At 43.5% G+C, this 14213-nt stretch overlaps 1 long non-coding RNA gene across 5 annotated transcripts in view; it reads right to left on the bottom strand.

The window, feature by feature from the left end:
• LOC112407206 (uncharacterized) overlaps nt 1-13800 on the bottom strand; it is a 37089-nt gene extending 23289 nt beyond the window's left edge. For 4 of the 5 annotated variants that reach the window (XR_003004708.1, XR_003004704.1, XR_003004707.1 and 1 more), the window contains exons 1-2: nt 12317-13800; nt 6669-6800 (exon numbers count right to left, since the gene is read on the bottom strand). This is a non-coding gene — a long non-coding RNA (uncharacterized LOC112407206). The remainder of the gene's footprint in view (nt 1-6668; nt 6801-12316) is intronic. The other variant, XR_003004705.1, reaches the window with a different exon arrangement.
• Between the last annotated feature and the right edge of the window lie 413 nt (nt 13801-14213).

Here is a 14213-nt window from a genome sequence, read left to right as displayed (position 1 = left end):
GAATAAATTTGGGACTTCCCTGGTGGTCCACTGGTTAAGAATCCGCCTTCCAATGCAGGGGACGTGGGTTCGATCTCTGGTAGGGGAACTAAGATCCCACATGCCACAGGGCAACTAAGCCCACATGCTGCAACTACTGAGCCCACGTGCTCTGGAGCCCATGTGCCACAACTAGGGAAAAGCCTGTGCGCCACAATGAGGAGTCCACTCGCCACAAAGAAAGATCCCACATGCTGCCACTAAGACCCAACACAGCCAAAAAATAAATAAATTTTTAAAAAAAGAATAAATTTATTCATTCAACTCCTATGTGCTAGGTATTGTTCTAGGAGGTGGGGATATAGCAATGAGCAAAACAAAGTGGATGAAATTTACATTCTAGTCATGGGTGACAAATAATAAACTATAGTAGAGAGTTCCTAGAACAGTGCCTGGCACACAGTAGGCAGCACTCAAAATATCTAAACAATGAATGAATGAATGAATGAATAGTATGTCAAATAGTAAGTAATAAGTTCTGTGGAGAAAAATAAAGCAGGGAAGGGAAACAAGGAAGGCAGAGAGCAGGAGATGGCTTTTACTTTAAATAGTATGGTCAAGGAATGCTTAGATTAGGTGACAGTTGGGCAGAAACCTGAAGGAGGTAACAGAGGAGGCCACATTGACATCTGGAATAAGTGTTCCAGAAAAAACAACTACAAAGGTCCCAAGGCTTGGCATGTTGGAGCAGCAAGGAGACCAGTGTGGCCAGAGCACAAAGGGAAAGTGATAGATGATGAGGTCAGAGCAGCTGGGAGAGGGTGATGTTGAAGATCCCATGCAGCCTTGTAGATCACTTGAAGGACTTTAGTTTTTAATCTGGGTGGGACCCCGTGGATAGTTTTCAGCAGAGTGGTATGATGTGATATACACGTAACAAGATTATACTGGTCACTGTTAAGATTAGACGGGGGCCCCTGAGAAAACCATAATTCAAAAAGAGTCATGTACCACAATGTTCACTGCAGCTCTATTTACAATAGCCAGGACATGGAAGCAACTTAAGTGTCCAATGACAGATGAATGGATAAAGAAGATGTGGCACATATATACAATGGAATATTACTCAGCCAAAAAGGAAATGACATTGAGTTATTTGAGGTGAGGTGGATGGACCTAGAGTCTGTCATGCAGAGTGAAGTAAGTCAGAAAGAGAAAAACAAATACCATATGCTAAAATATATATATGGAATCTTAAAAAAAGAAAAAAAAAGGGCTTCCCTGGTGGCGCAGTGGTTGAGTGTCTGCTTGCCGATGCAGGGGACGTGGGTTCGTGCCCCAGTCTGGGAAGATACCACATGCCGCGGAGTGGCTGGGCATGTGGGCCATGTCCGCCGAGCCTGCGTGTCCGGAGCCTGTGCTCCGCAAAGGGAGAGGCCACAACAGTGAGAGGCCCGCATACTGCAAAATTAAATAAATAAATAAATAAAAAGGTCATGAAGAACCTAGAGGCAGGATGGGAATAAAGACACAGACCTACTAGAGAAGGGACTTGAGGACACGGGGAGGGGGAAGGGTAAGCTGGGACAAAGTGAGAGAGAGTGACATGGACATATATACACTACCAAATGTAATACCAATAGCTAGTGGGAAGAAGCCGCAGAGCACAGGGAGATCAGCTGGGTGCTTTGTGACCACCTAGAGGGGTGGGGTAGGGAGGGTGGGAGGGAGGGAGATGCAAGAGGGAAGAGATATGGGGATATATGTATATGTATAGCTGATTCACTTTGTTATAAAGCAGAAATTAACACACCATTGTAAAGCAATTATAGTCCAATAAAGATGTTAAAAAAAAAAAGATTAGACTGGGGGAGACCAAGAGCAAAAGGAGGAAGAACATTTAGAAGGCTATTGCAATAGTAGCAGGGAAGGGGGTAAGAAGTGTTCAAACCCTGGGTGCATTTTAAGGTAGAGCTATTGGATGATGAGAGAAAGAGAAAAAACAGAGTCAAGAGAGAGTCCTCAATATAACTGAAACTGAGACGGGGAGAAACTGCCAGAGGTACAGGTTTGAGAGAAGTTCCAGGATTAATGTTTTGAATATTTTAAGTTCAAGAAGCTATTACAAGACTTCCCTGATGGCGCAGTGGTTAAGAATCCGCCTGCCAATGCAGGGGACACGAGTTTGAGCCCTGGTCCGGGAAGATCCCCCAGGCCGCAGAGCAACTAAGCCCATGCGCCTGTGCCGCAACTACTGAGCCCACGTGCCACAACTACTGAAGCCCGTGTGCCTAGAGCCCATGCTCTTCAACAAGAGAAGCCACCGCAATGAGAAGCCCACGCACTGCAACGAAGAGGAGCCCCCGTTTACCACAACTAGAGAAAGCCCGCATGTAGCAATGAAGACCCAACACGGCCGAAAATAAATTAATTAATTTTAAAAAAAGAAGCTATTACATACACAAGTGGAGATATCCTGTAGGCAGCTGAATAGAAGAGTCCTGAGTTCACAGGAAGACATTCAAGCTGGTAATATATACCTGAGAATTCTCAGGGTATAAATGATATTTAAATTCTTAAAAGAGAGCACTTAGTAAATGAGTGTAGACAGAGAAGTGATCCAAGGACTGATTTGAGTACTCCATCATTGGAGGCTGAGGAGATAAGAAAACAGCCAAAAGGGTGGGGCGGTACATGGGAGTTTGAGAAGAAGGGGCTCCTGAGGTAGAAGGAGAACCAAGGGAGTGGCATCCTGGAAGCCAAGTGAAACTAGTGTGTGAGGAGGAAGTGTCAAATACTACTGAGAGATCAAGAAGATGACTAAGAAATGACCACTGAATCTATGTACTATTTTCTAAGCATTCCTCCCTAATCCACACATAACACTTTTTCTTTTAATCTAGGTAAAATCCCAGTATTGTCCAACGAATACACATAAGGTTTCTGTTTAATGCAGCTATATCTGCATCTCAAAAAACAAAATCAATGCTCTTAATATGGACACGGCAGACTTTACACAGTGAATAATGTTGAGTAAATGCTTTATCTGGTTGAAGTTAACTGTCTCTCTGAAATAATGTCCGCGACCAAGTCTTACTTGTGTTCAGTAGGTGGGATCAGAGAAATGAGCTATTTAAATGTATTTCTTTTGTTCTGCCATAAAGTAGCAATTATTCTTCAACTCATTTTCCTCCTTCCTAACTCAAACATCCTAAGCAGCTAAACAAAGACCCTAAATTTCCACACACATCCCCTTATAAACAAAGCAGAACACAATAAAATCCAAAAGTTGGATGAGAAAGGGATATGCTGCCTATCGTAGCTGCTTTTACTGTACAAAGGGTTAGTAATTATTTGCTAATTCATAGGCTGTACTTTGTTTACATTTTGTCCTTAAAATCTCTAGATAGGAAGTGCGATTTCTAGTGTCTTCACCTTAAAAGAGAATTATTGCTACAAAATAAGTACTTTAACTTTCCATGCTCTAGCGCAGGGGTCCCCAACCCCCGGGGCCACAGACCAGTACTGGTTAGGAACCAGGCAGCACAGCAGGAGGTGAGTGGCAGGCAAGAGAGCGAAGCTTCACCTGTCTCTACAGCCGTTCCCTATCGCTCACATTACCGCCTGAGCTCTGCCTCCTGTCAGCATTATTGTGAGTTGTATAATTATTTCATTATATATTTCAATATAATAATAATAGAAATAAAGTGCATGATAAATGTAATGCTTTTGAATCATCCCGAAACCATTCCCCCCCACCCCATCCGTAGAAAAACTGTCTTCCACGAGACCGGTCCCTGGTGCCAAAAAGGTTGGGGACCAGTGCTCTAGCGAACAGAGTCATGTCTCAATAATCTACACTTCTGAAGCAGAACAATAATCACCAAAAACTGGATCATGCAAACATCCTTCATGAAAGGGCTACAACTTCTGAAAGGACGGAGCTCTCTGCCTTTGGGAGGAATACCCTTCCCTGCCCTCCACCATGCAATTTGCCAACTTGGGACTCAGCCTGAATGACAACTTCTCTAGGCGGCCTTCCCAGATCCCCTCCAAGGCTGAATCAAGGGCCCTCATCTGAACCCGTAACACCACAGGTTGGTAAGCACCACAGCTTACTCATATCCCAATACTTCAACACATTATACTGTGAATCTGTTTACTTCTCTGTCTACCTCTCCAGACCATAAACATCTTGAGGGCAAGGACAATATCTCATTAATTTTTATAGCCTCAGTGTCTGAAACATATCAAACAATCAAGTGTCTGCTGAATGAAAGAATAACATGAAACTTGACCCAGAATACCTTACGTGATTTTTGTAGCATATTTTCCTTGATAAACCAGGTGAACTGAAGCTAATATAAAAATTACTGGTGTCTATATGATCCAGCAATCACACTCCTGAGCATATATCCACACACAAAACTGTAATTCGAAAAGATACATGCACCCCTATGTTCACAACAGCACTACTCACAATAGCCAAGACGTGGAAACGTCACTGTCCATCGACAGCTGAATGGATAAAGAGGACGTGGTACACACACACAATGGAATACTACACAGCAATAAAAAAGAATGAAATAATGCCATTTGCAGCAACATGGATGGACTCAGAGATTATCATACTAAGTGAAGTAAGCCAGAAAGAGAAAGACAAATACCATATGATATCACTTATATGTGGAATCTAAAATATGACACAAATGAACCTATCTACAAAACAGGAACAGACTCACAGACACAGAAAACAGGCTTGTGGTTGCCAAGGGGGGGTGGGGGTGGGGGGGGGGGAGGGATGGATTGGGAGTTTGGGGTTAGCAGATGCCAACTATTACATATAGAATGGGTAAACTACAAGGTCCTACTGTATAGCACAGGGAACTATATTCAATAACCTGTGATAAACCATAATGAAAAAGAATATAAAAAAGAATGCATACATATTTATAACAGTTTCTTACTAACACAACATTGTAAATCAACTATACGTCAATAAAAATAAAACAGGGAGTGCCCTGGCAGCCTAGGGGTTAGGATTCAGTGCTAAAAAAAAAAAAAAAGAAAGAAAGAAAAGAAAAGAAAATTACTGGCATCTATTCACATCCCCAATTGATAGCAGAAACAGAAATTTCCCCTACCTGGCACTGGAAATAGAGGATAAGAAAAGATATGTGCTGGTCAAAATCAGATCAGGAGGAGTTATCATACTAGCTGCTCTTCCTTGATTTGTCCCACACCATACGAGAGGCTAATGGACCTCTGGATTGCTCTCTTCACCTCCCTTCCACTGATTCTGTATTCTCCTCTTTGCCCTATTCTTCTTTTGTTTGTTTTGTTTTAATATCTATTTATTTATTTTTGGCTGCTTCGGGACTTAGTTGTGGTACATGGGACACTTCGTTGTGGCCCACAGGCTTCTAATTATGGCACGCAGGTTCCAGAACGTGTGGGCTCTGTAGTTGCAGCACACAGGCTCTCCAGTTATGGTACATGGGCTTAGTTGGCCTGCGGTATATAGGCTCTTAGTTCCCTGACCAGGGATCGAGCCCTCGTCCCCTGCATTGGAAGGTGGATTCTTAACCACTGGACCACCAGTGAAGTTCCCTCTGCCCTATCCTTTTCTCTCTTTGCTTTACTTACCTTTTCCCACTTCTTCTCATTCTATACTTTGCATTTGCATTCTGTTCTCATTTTCCTTTTAACTTTTCTTTGCACTCTGTTCTCCAGGCCTTATTTTAGTTAAAATGACCCTGAGGAATACATGAGCAATGCTTTGCCCAACTGGGAGAACTTAGGCCAAGGATGTTGCTGTATATCCTGGTCACTTCTGTAAAGCACACCAACATATTTCTGCTGTTTCTGAGGAAACCAAGTAGCGACCCCCTAACAGCAGCACAGGGTTATCAGCATGTGAGGTCAAATTGTTACTATCCACAGTGGGTAAGACATGTTTCTAAACTTCACTCTCTAGTATCCTGGAAATAGGGTAAAGGTCCTCTTAATTTACAATAATTTTAAATAAAAGAGAAATGGGAAGCTAAATATGAAGGGCAAAGAGGAAAAGAAACCATGTTTTGGGGAAAAATGCTGCATGTTGATGGGACAAATTTCAAAAGCTACAGAATAATTGCTGGGCCAGGTAGGGTTGGGGGAAAAAAAAAAAGGTGGTTCCTGCCCCCAGGGAACCTAGTCTCATTCCTACCACTTCCCAAACCCATAAATGTAAACATTAAAGAACCAGAGAGAGGAGATTCTCTTGAACCAAAAGAGTCAGTAACCTAACATAAGTGAATTGGATGTTCAGGGACAGAAAAATAAATACTGGATAGAAAGCTCTTTGAATTTAAGATAAAGTTATTCCATGTGTTAAAGTCAGTGCCACAAACATCAGAAGCCAAGGAAAGGAACAATCCACAACTAGGAGTCAAGAGGCCTAAGCTCAGGTCCTAACAAGCTGTGTAACCTTGGGCAAGTCATTCTACTACTCTGATCCAAAGACGGTTCTTTCATAAAATGGGCATAATAATATCTCCCTGGCAAAGTTGACTGTGATGATTAAATAACACTTTGAAAAGTTTTATATAACACGCCAATGTGGTAAGAGGAAGCAAAAACCCTGTGGTTCAACTTCTAAAGTGTAAGCCTGACTCACCTTCCCAACCTTGTTAAACCCTTTAACCAACCTGGGAGAAGTGTCATGTGAGGATCCAGGAGTGGGGTGGTGACTATTTAGTCAGTTGCTCTGTATCTCAGTGGCTTCATCTGTAAAATGGGTGGTGTGGAATTCACTCACATATCTGCAAGATAAGGCAGGCCTGAGGAAGGGAGTGGAGAATTTACCATAAGTGAGTAAAACATTTACCCAATCCTCCCTCCCAGGGATAAATAACCAAGATCATCAAATATCATCACTCCCTGGACAGAATTAGAAACGGCCTTAGAGAGCATTTAATCTTGTTTTACAGATGGGAAAACTGAGGCCCAGATAAATGAACTGAATTGTAGAACTTTCAAAGCTAGTTAGTGGCAGAGCTGGAGCTAGGGGCCAGAGCCACCAATTCTCAAGTCCAGTACCCTCTTTGCCAGATCTCAGGGTCACCCAAAGCACCCGAGGCCCTTACAACACATTATCAACACCAAGACACATTACAATTTCATCAACAGCCTAAATGTGGGCTACCCAAGGGAGGGGCTGTAAGACTGATGCAGGCGGTGCTGAGAGCTGGGAAAGGGAAGACTTCATTGGGAAAGTGAGAGGAGTCCTGGAGATACTCAGACACCAAGAGATTAAAGAAATATGTCTGCTGCAGAATTACAAAGGATCATGAGAGATTGCTACAAGCAACTATATGCCAATAAAATGGACAACCTGGAAGAAATGGACAAATTCTTAGAAAAGCACAACCTTCCGAGACTGAACCAGGAAGAAATAGAAAATATAAACAGACCAATCACAAGCGCTGAAATTGAAACTGTGATTAAAAATCTTCCAACAAACAAAAGCCAAGGACCAGATGGCTTCACAGGCGAATTCTATCAAACATTTAGAGAAGAGCTAACGCCTATCCTTCTCAAACTCTTCCAAAATATAGCAGAGGGAGGAACACTCCCAATCTCATTCTACAATGCTTCCATCACCCTGATACCAAAACCAGATAAAGATGCCACAAAGAAAGAAAACTAGAGGCCAATAGCACTGATGAACATAAATGCAAAAATCATCAACAAAATACTAGCAAACAGAATCCAACAGCACATTAAACGGATCATACACCATGATCAAGGGGGGTTTCCCAGGGAATCAAGGATTCTTCAATATACACAAATCAATCAATGTGATACACCATATTAACAGACTGAAGGAGAAAAACCATATGATCATCTCAATAGATGCAGAAAAAGCTTTCAACAAAATTCAACACCCATTTCTGATAAAAACTCTCCAGAAAGTGGGCATAGAGGGAACCTACCTCAACATAATAAAGGCCATATATGACAAACCCACGGCAAACATCATTCTCAATGGTGAAAAACTGAAACCATTTCCACCAAGATCAGGAACAAGAAAAGGCTGTCTACTCTCACCACTATTATTCACCATAGTTTTGGAAGTTTTAGCCACAGCAATCAGAAACAAAAAAGAAATAAAAGGAATACAAATTGGAAAAGAAGAGGTAAAACTGTCACTGTTTGCAGATGACATGATACTATACATAGAGAATCCTAAAGATGCTACCAGAAAACTACTAGAGCTAATCAATGAATGCGGTAAAGTAGCAGGATACAAAAGTAATGCACAGAAATCTCTTGCCTTCCTATACACTAATGATGAAAAATCTGAAATAGAAATTAAGGAAACACTCCCATTTACCATTGCAACAAAAAGAATAAAATACTTAGGAATAAACCTACCTAAGGAGACAAAAGACCTGTATGCAGAAAACTGTAAGGCACTGATGAAAGAAATTAAAGATGATACAAACAGACAGAGAGATATAACATGTTCTTGGATTGGAAGAATCAAGATTGTGAAAATGACTATACTACCCAAAGCAATCTACAGATTCAATGCAATCCCTATCAAACTACCACTGGCATTTTTCACAGAACTAGAACAAAAAAATTTCACAATTTGTATGTAAACACAAAAAGACCCCAAATAACCAAAGCAATCTTGAGAAAGAAAAACGGAGCTGGAGGAATCAGGCTCCCAGACTTCAGACTATACTACAAAGGTACAGTAATGAAGACAGAATGCTATTGGCAAAAAAAACAGAAATATAGATCAATGGAACAGGATAGAAAGCCCAGAGATAAACCCACGCACATACAGTCACCTCATCTTTGATAAAGGAGGCAAGAATGTACAATGGAGAAAAGACAGCCTCTTCAATAAGTGGTGCTGGGAAAACTGGACAGCTCCACGTAAAAGAATGAAATTAGAACACTCCCTAACACCATACAAAAATAAACTCAAAAATAAACTCAAAATGGATTAAAGACCTAAATGTAAGGCCAGACACTATAAAACTCTTAGAGGAAAACATAGGCAGAACACTCTGTGACATAAATCACAGCAAGATCCTTTTTGACCCACCTCCTAGAGAAATAGAAATAAAAACAAAAATAAACAAATGGGACCTAATGAAACTTAAAAGCTTTTGCACAGCAAAGGAAACCATAAACAACACAAAAAGACAACCCTCCGAATGGGAGAAAATATTTGCAAACGAAGCAACTGACAAAGGATTAATCTCCAAAATATACAAGCAGCTCATGCAGCTCAATATTAAAGAAGCAAGCAACCCAATCCAAAAATGGGCAGAAGACCTAAAAAGACATTTCTCCAAAGAAGATATGCAGATTGCCAACAAACACATGAAAGGATGCTTAACATCACTAATCATCAGAGAAATGCAAATCAAAGCTACAATGAGGTACCACCTCACACCAGTCAGAATGGCCATCATCAAAAAAATCTACAGAGACTTCCCTGGTGGCGCAGTGGTTAAGAATCCATCTGCCAATGCAGGGGACACAGAGTTTGAGCCTTGGTCCAGGAAGATCCCACATGCCGCGGAGCAATTATGCCCGTGTGCCACAACTATTGGGCCTGCGCTCTAGAGCCTGTGATCCACAACTACTGATCCCGTGTGCCTCAACTACTGAAGCCCACAAGCCTAGAGCCCGTGCTCCGCAACAAGAGAAGCCACCACAATGAGAAGCCCGTGCATCACAACCAAGAGTAGCCCCCGCTTGCTGCAACTAGAGAAGGCCCGCGCACAGCAATGAAGACCCAACACAGCCAAAACTAAAATAAATTAATTAATTAAATTAAAAAACAATCTACAAACAATAAATGCTGGAGAGGGTGTGGAGAAAAGGGAACCCTCTTGCACTGTTGGTGGGAATGTAAATTGATACAGCCACTATGGAGAACAGTATGGAGGTTCCTCAAAGAACTAAAAATAGAACTACCATATGACCCAGCAATCCCACTACTGGGCATATACCCTGAGAAAACCATAATTCAAAAACAGTCATGTACCACAATGTTCACTGCAGCTCTATTTACAACAGCCAGGACATGGAAGCAACCTATGTGTCCATCAACAGATGAATGGATAAAGAAGATGTGGCACATATATACAATGGAATATTACTCACCCATAAAAAGAAACGAAACTAAGTTATTTGTAGTGAGGTGCATGGACCTAAAGACTGTCATACAGAGTGAAGTAAGTCAGAAAGAGAAAAACAAATACTGTATGCTAACACATATATATGGAATCTAAAAAAAAAAAGGTTCTGGGGACCTCCCTGGTGGCGCAGGGGTTGAGCGTCCGCCTGCCGATGCAGGGGACGCAGGTTCGTGCCCTGGTCCAGGAGGATCCCACATGCCGCGGAGCGGCTGGGCCCGTGAGCCATGGCCGCTGGGCCTGCGCGTCCGGAGCCTGCGCGTCCGGAGCCTGTGCTCCGGCAATGGGAGAGGCCACAGCAGTGAGAGGCCCGCGTACCAGGGGTGGGGGGGGAAAAAAAAAAAAAAAGGTTCTGAAGAACTTAGGGGCAGGACAGAAATGAAGATGCAGACATAGAGAACAGACTTGAGGACATGGGGAGGGGGAAGGACAGGCTGAGATGAAGTGAGAGAGTGGCATGGACATATATACACTACCAAATGTAAAATAGATAGCTAGTGGGAAGCAGCCGCATAGCACAGGGAGATCAGCTCGGTGCTTTGTGACTACCTAGAGTTGGTGGGATAGGGAGGGTGGGAGGGAGACGCAAGAGGGAGGAGATATGGGGATATATGTATATGTATGGCTGATACACTTTGTTATAAAGCAGAAACTAACACACCATTGCAAAGCAATTATACTCCAATAAAGATGTTAAAAAAAAAAAAAGAAATATGCCTGCCAAAAAAGGCTTAAAATTGCAGTCTTGGGAAGACAGACCCAGTGGGTAAAATTTTCTTTAGGGAAAAGAAACAGGTGGCAGATTTAGAGGACCAGAATGCTTTGAATCAGGATAATTCTTGATTATATGCAATTTAGTCCTTTTGTTGTCTCCTAAGTTTTTAACATTTACTAAGATCAACTGTCTCTCTACAAGATAAGGCCCTCTAAAGAGACCACAGACGGTCTACCTTAGTGGTTAAGTATATAGGCTCTGGGCTCAAATTGCCTCGATCCAAATCTTCGTTTTACCACTTAACAGCTGTGTGACCTTAGATAAATCCTTCTTTGTACCTCTGTTTAAATGGAAATAACATCACCCCCATCTCAGGAGGATTTGTGAGGTTTAAATGTGTAGATTAATCATACTGGTCACAACCTGATAATGGGTTTTTCATCCTTTAGTGTGATGTGTGCCTCTTTTTTTTTTAATGTAAAGAAGACAACAATTTACCAGAGTACATTGCATGTAGTATGAATAAGTACTGTTTTGCAAAAATTTTGTTTCCTTTATCTATATGTGTGCATATATGTTTCAATTACATAAAATATACTTCTCATGGTGGTTTGCTTTTAAAAATGTGAGAACCACTGAATTAACACACAAAATAAAGGTTCAAACAGTGCCTGGCACACAGTAAGCACTTAGTGCTATGACTGTCATTGTTGCTGTTATGTACCTACCTGTTAAAGTTGTTTGTAGGATTACCTAAGGTAATATGAAAGCACTCTGGAAAGTCTAATATACAATATTAGTGTAAGTTAAAGGAAGCAAAAAGCCCTTCTCTCCACCTCTTAATACCCATACAAGCATAGCCCTATTTCAGCACATATTTGTTGCTTGGTCCACAAGTTATTTGTTACATTGAACTGAAAAGTCCACAGACCATGACTTATCTACCACTCTGTCATGCTCTGTCAATATCTGCAGAGAAATAGAGGCATGGTGCCAGAGTAAATTTATTTATTTTTACCTGGGTGGAGGTTGGGATGGGGAAGGCAAAAGTCATGCCCATGGGTAGCTGAAGGACGCAAGTGAGTCAGAGAAATTGCCTACTCCCACAGAGCCAGGTAGACTCAAATGCGCCACAGACCAGGCTGGACTGACAGATACTTGTGCCTTTATGCAGGGCTGAATCACTTCTCTCTATCCTCACCCAGGCAACTCATAAAAAAAAAAAATAGCCTCTGAGCTCCTCACAGGCATAGCTCACACCAGGAAAAACTGGGAATCCCCAAAAAGATACAAATAGGGGGTGACCATGCAACAAAGTTACCTGAGGGGTTCCTTGAAATAACAAGCCCACTTAAACGTCCAAATAGCATTTAAATTCAAAACCCTGACTTAGAGAAAAATTCGGAAATGTGCTCACCAATAACTGTATCAGGTCTGGATTCCATCCTCAACACTGTGTGACCTTGAATTAGTCACTGCACCTCTCTGGCCTAAGTGATTTCATCTGCTAAAAAAAAAGAGAGATAAGACGTACCTCACAGGGTCATTGTAAAAATTAAAGACATTATGCAGTAAAATGGCTAGCACAGGATCTGGCACTGGTAAATGCACAGTAAATGTCTGTCCCTTCTGGCCTCCAAGTCAACAACTACGGCAAATTGAGGTTCACTGGCCAGCTCACAGGTATCCCAGTCGCTTCATGGAAATTGCCTTCTTTTAAAAGAAGCTTTATAATACCATTTCTTTACCTCTTTAGCACAATAGCCTATTCTAGAAGTCTAGGAAAGAAATAATTTCCCATCTCATTCTTTACAAGTAGTGATTCCTAAATGTTTTGGTACTGAGGGCCCAAATTATGCATTGGTACTGCCCCCCCCATCCATTATTAAACGAAATGAGCGAAAGACTCGGTATGATGACTACATTTTACAGTTATTTGCGTTCCCGTTTCAAATTAATGAGAGAAATGTATTAAAATTCCCCCGCTGAGGCTGGGACCAGCCTGCGGGGTTTCAACCCAATCTGGTCAGCGCACTCGCTGCGCGGGGAAGGCCCCGGCTCACGGGCGGGAAGGGGGAAACGGGGGGCGGCCGCGTTCTAGAGCTTTCAGCCCGACTCGTTGGCGACGAATATAGGCCACGTGTCGCCATTTTGTGTTCAGGAAACATGGCGGCCACCCCCACGGGAAAGAAAGGGGGGGGGGGAAGGACCGCCACGTTAGCCGCTTTCCCTGAAGGATCCTGAAGCACCCCGCGCACTCGGCCTTTTCTGTCTGGCTCAGCCGAAGAAAAGGGGAAGGGGCAGAAATCACAACTGGCGCCCCAAGGGGCCCAGAGACCTTTCTTTACCGGGAGGAACGCGCGGCTCCACACACGGCAAGAAAGGCCCTCCAAGATGGCGGGCCCTGTTGGGGGCCGCCCCCGGAGAGCGTGGGCGCCGTGGCTGCACCGAGCGGGGAAAGAGCCGAAAAGCAGCAGCGGGAGAGTAACTCGCGCAGGGAAAACCGCAGGAGCTCCCCAGGGCAGGGGTAAATGCGGTCCCCCAAGATGCACGCCATTGTGTTAAATGTCTGACGAGGCGGCAGCGACTAAAACGACACCGCGCAGGAGGTGGGGGTTCTGCAGGTTTAACGAAAGAGAGTTGCAAAATGCAGACAAAGCATTATGTAAATGGACGCCATTCTCTTTATGGCCATGTTTCTAGCACTTCCCAGAAACCATGAGCAGAGCCGTGACTTTGACAGCGGCGCGTGGTGGGTTTTGGGCTTTCTCCCAACCGACCACCGCCACGGGGCCGAGGCGGGGGTGGGGGCTGGCGTGGGGCGCCCCGACGCCGAACATGAAGGGGCCCCACGTGCCCGCCCGGGCGGGCGCCCGCCCCGCAAGCCTCGCCTCGCCGCCCCTCCCCCCCGGAAGACCGCGGCTGCCCCTCCCGTCCTCCCCACACCCTCACGCACGCGCTCTGGCCGCCTCGAGCGCATGTTTTAAATCCGCGGCGTCCTAGCATCCGCCTGCAGTTATCGCCGGGGCTGCCCGTGTCACTCCGCGCTTAAACCGCTTTTGTAGGGCGGGAAAATAATGTGTCGCCTCCGCGCAGAACACTACCGTTTCCAAACATCTGCCGGCGCCTCTGGGGTTAATAAAATACATGTTCGTTTTAAAACTTTGCCGGAATCACAGCTTCTGCCTACCGGGGCTTTCTTTTCAATGCTAGGCTGTTAAAAGTGTATTTTAAAAACTACTCTATGGGGGTTGGCGCAATCTTGTGACCTAAAAAGGACGGGTCCTCATTTTTTTTCAAGGGGTCCTGCGCAG

The sequence above is a fragment of the Neophocaena asiaeorientalis genome, unplaced genomic scaffold (assembly GCF_003031525.2).
Source record: "Neophocaena asiaeorientalis asiaeorientalis breed wild unplaced genomic scaffold, Neophocaena_asiaeorientalis_V1.1 scaffold303, whole genome shotgun sequence".
Lineage (NCBI taxonomy): Eukaryota > Metazoa > Chordata > Mammalia > Artiodactyla > Phocoenidae > Neophocaena > Neophocaena asiaeorientalis.
The sequence above is the reverse complement of the archived record's forward strand: the minus strand, read 5'-3'. Positions and strand labels throughout refer to the sequence as shown.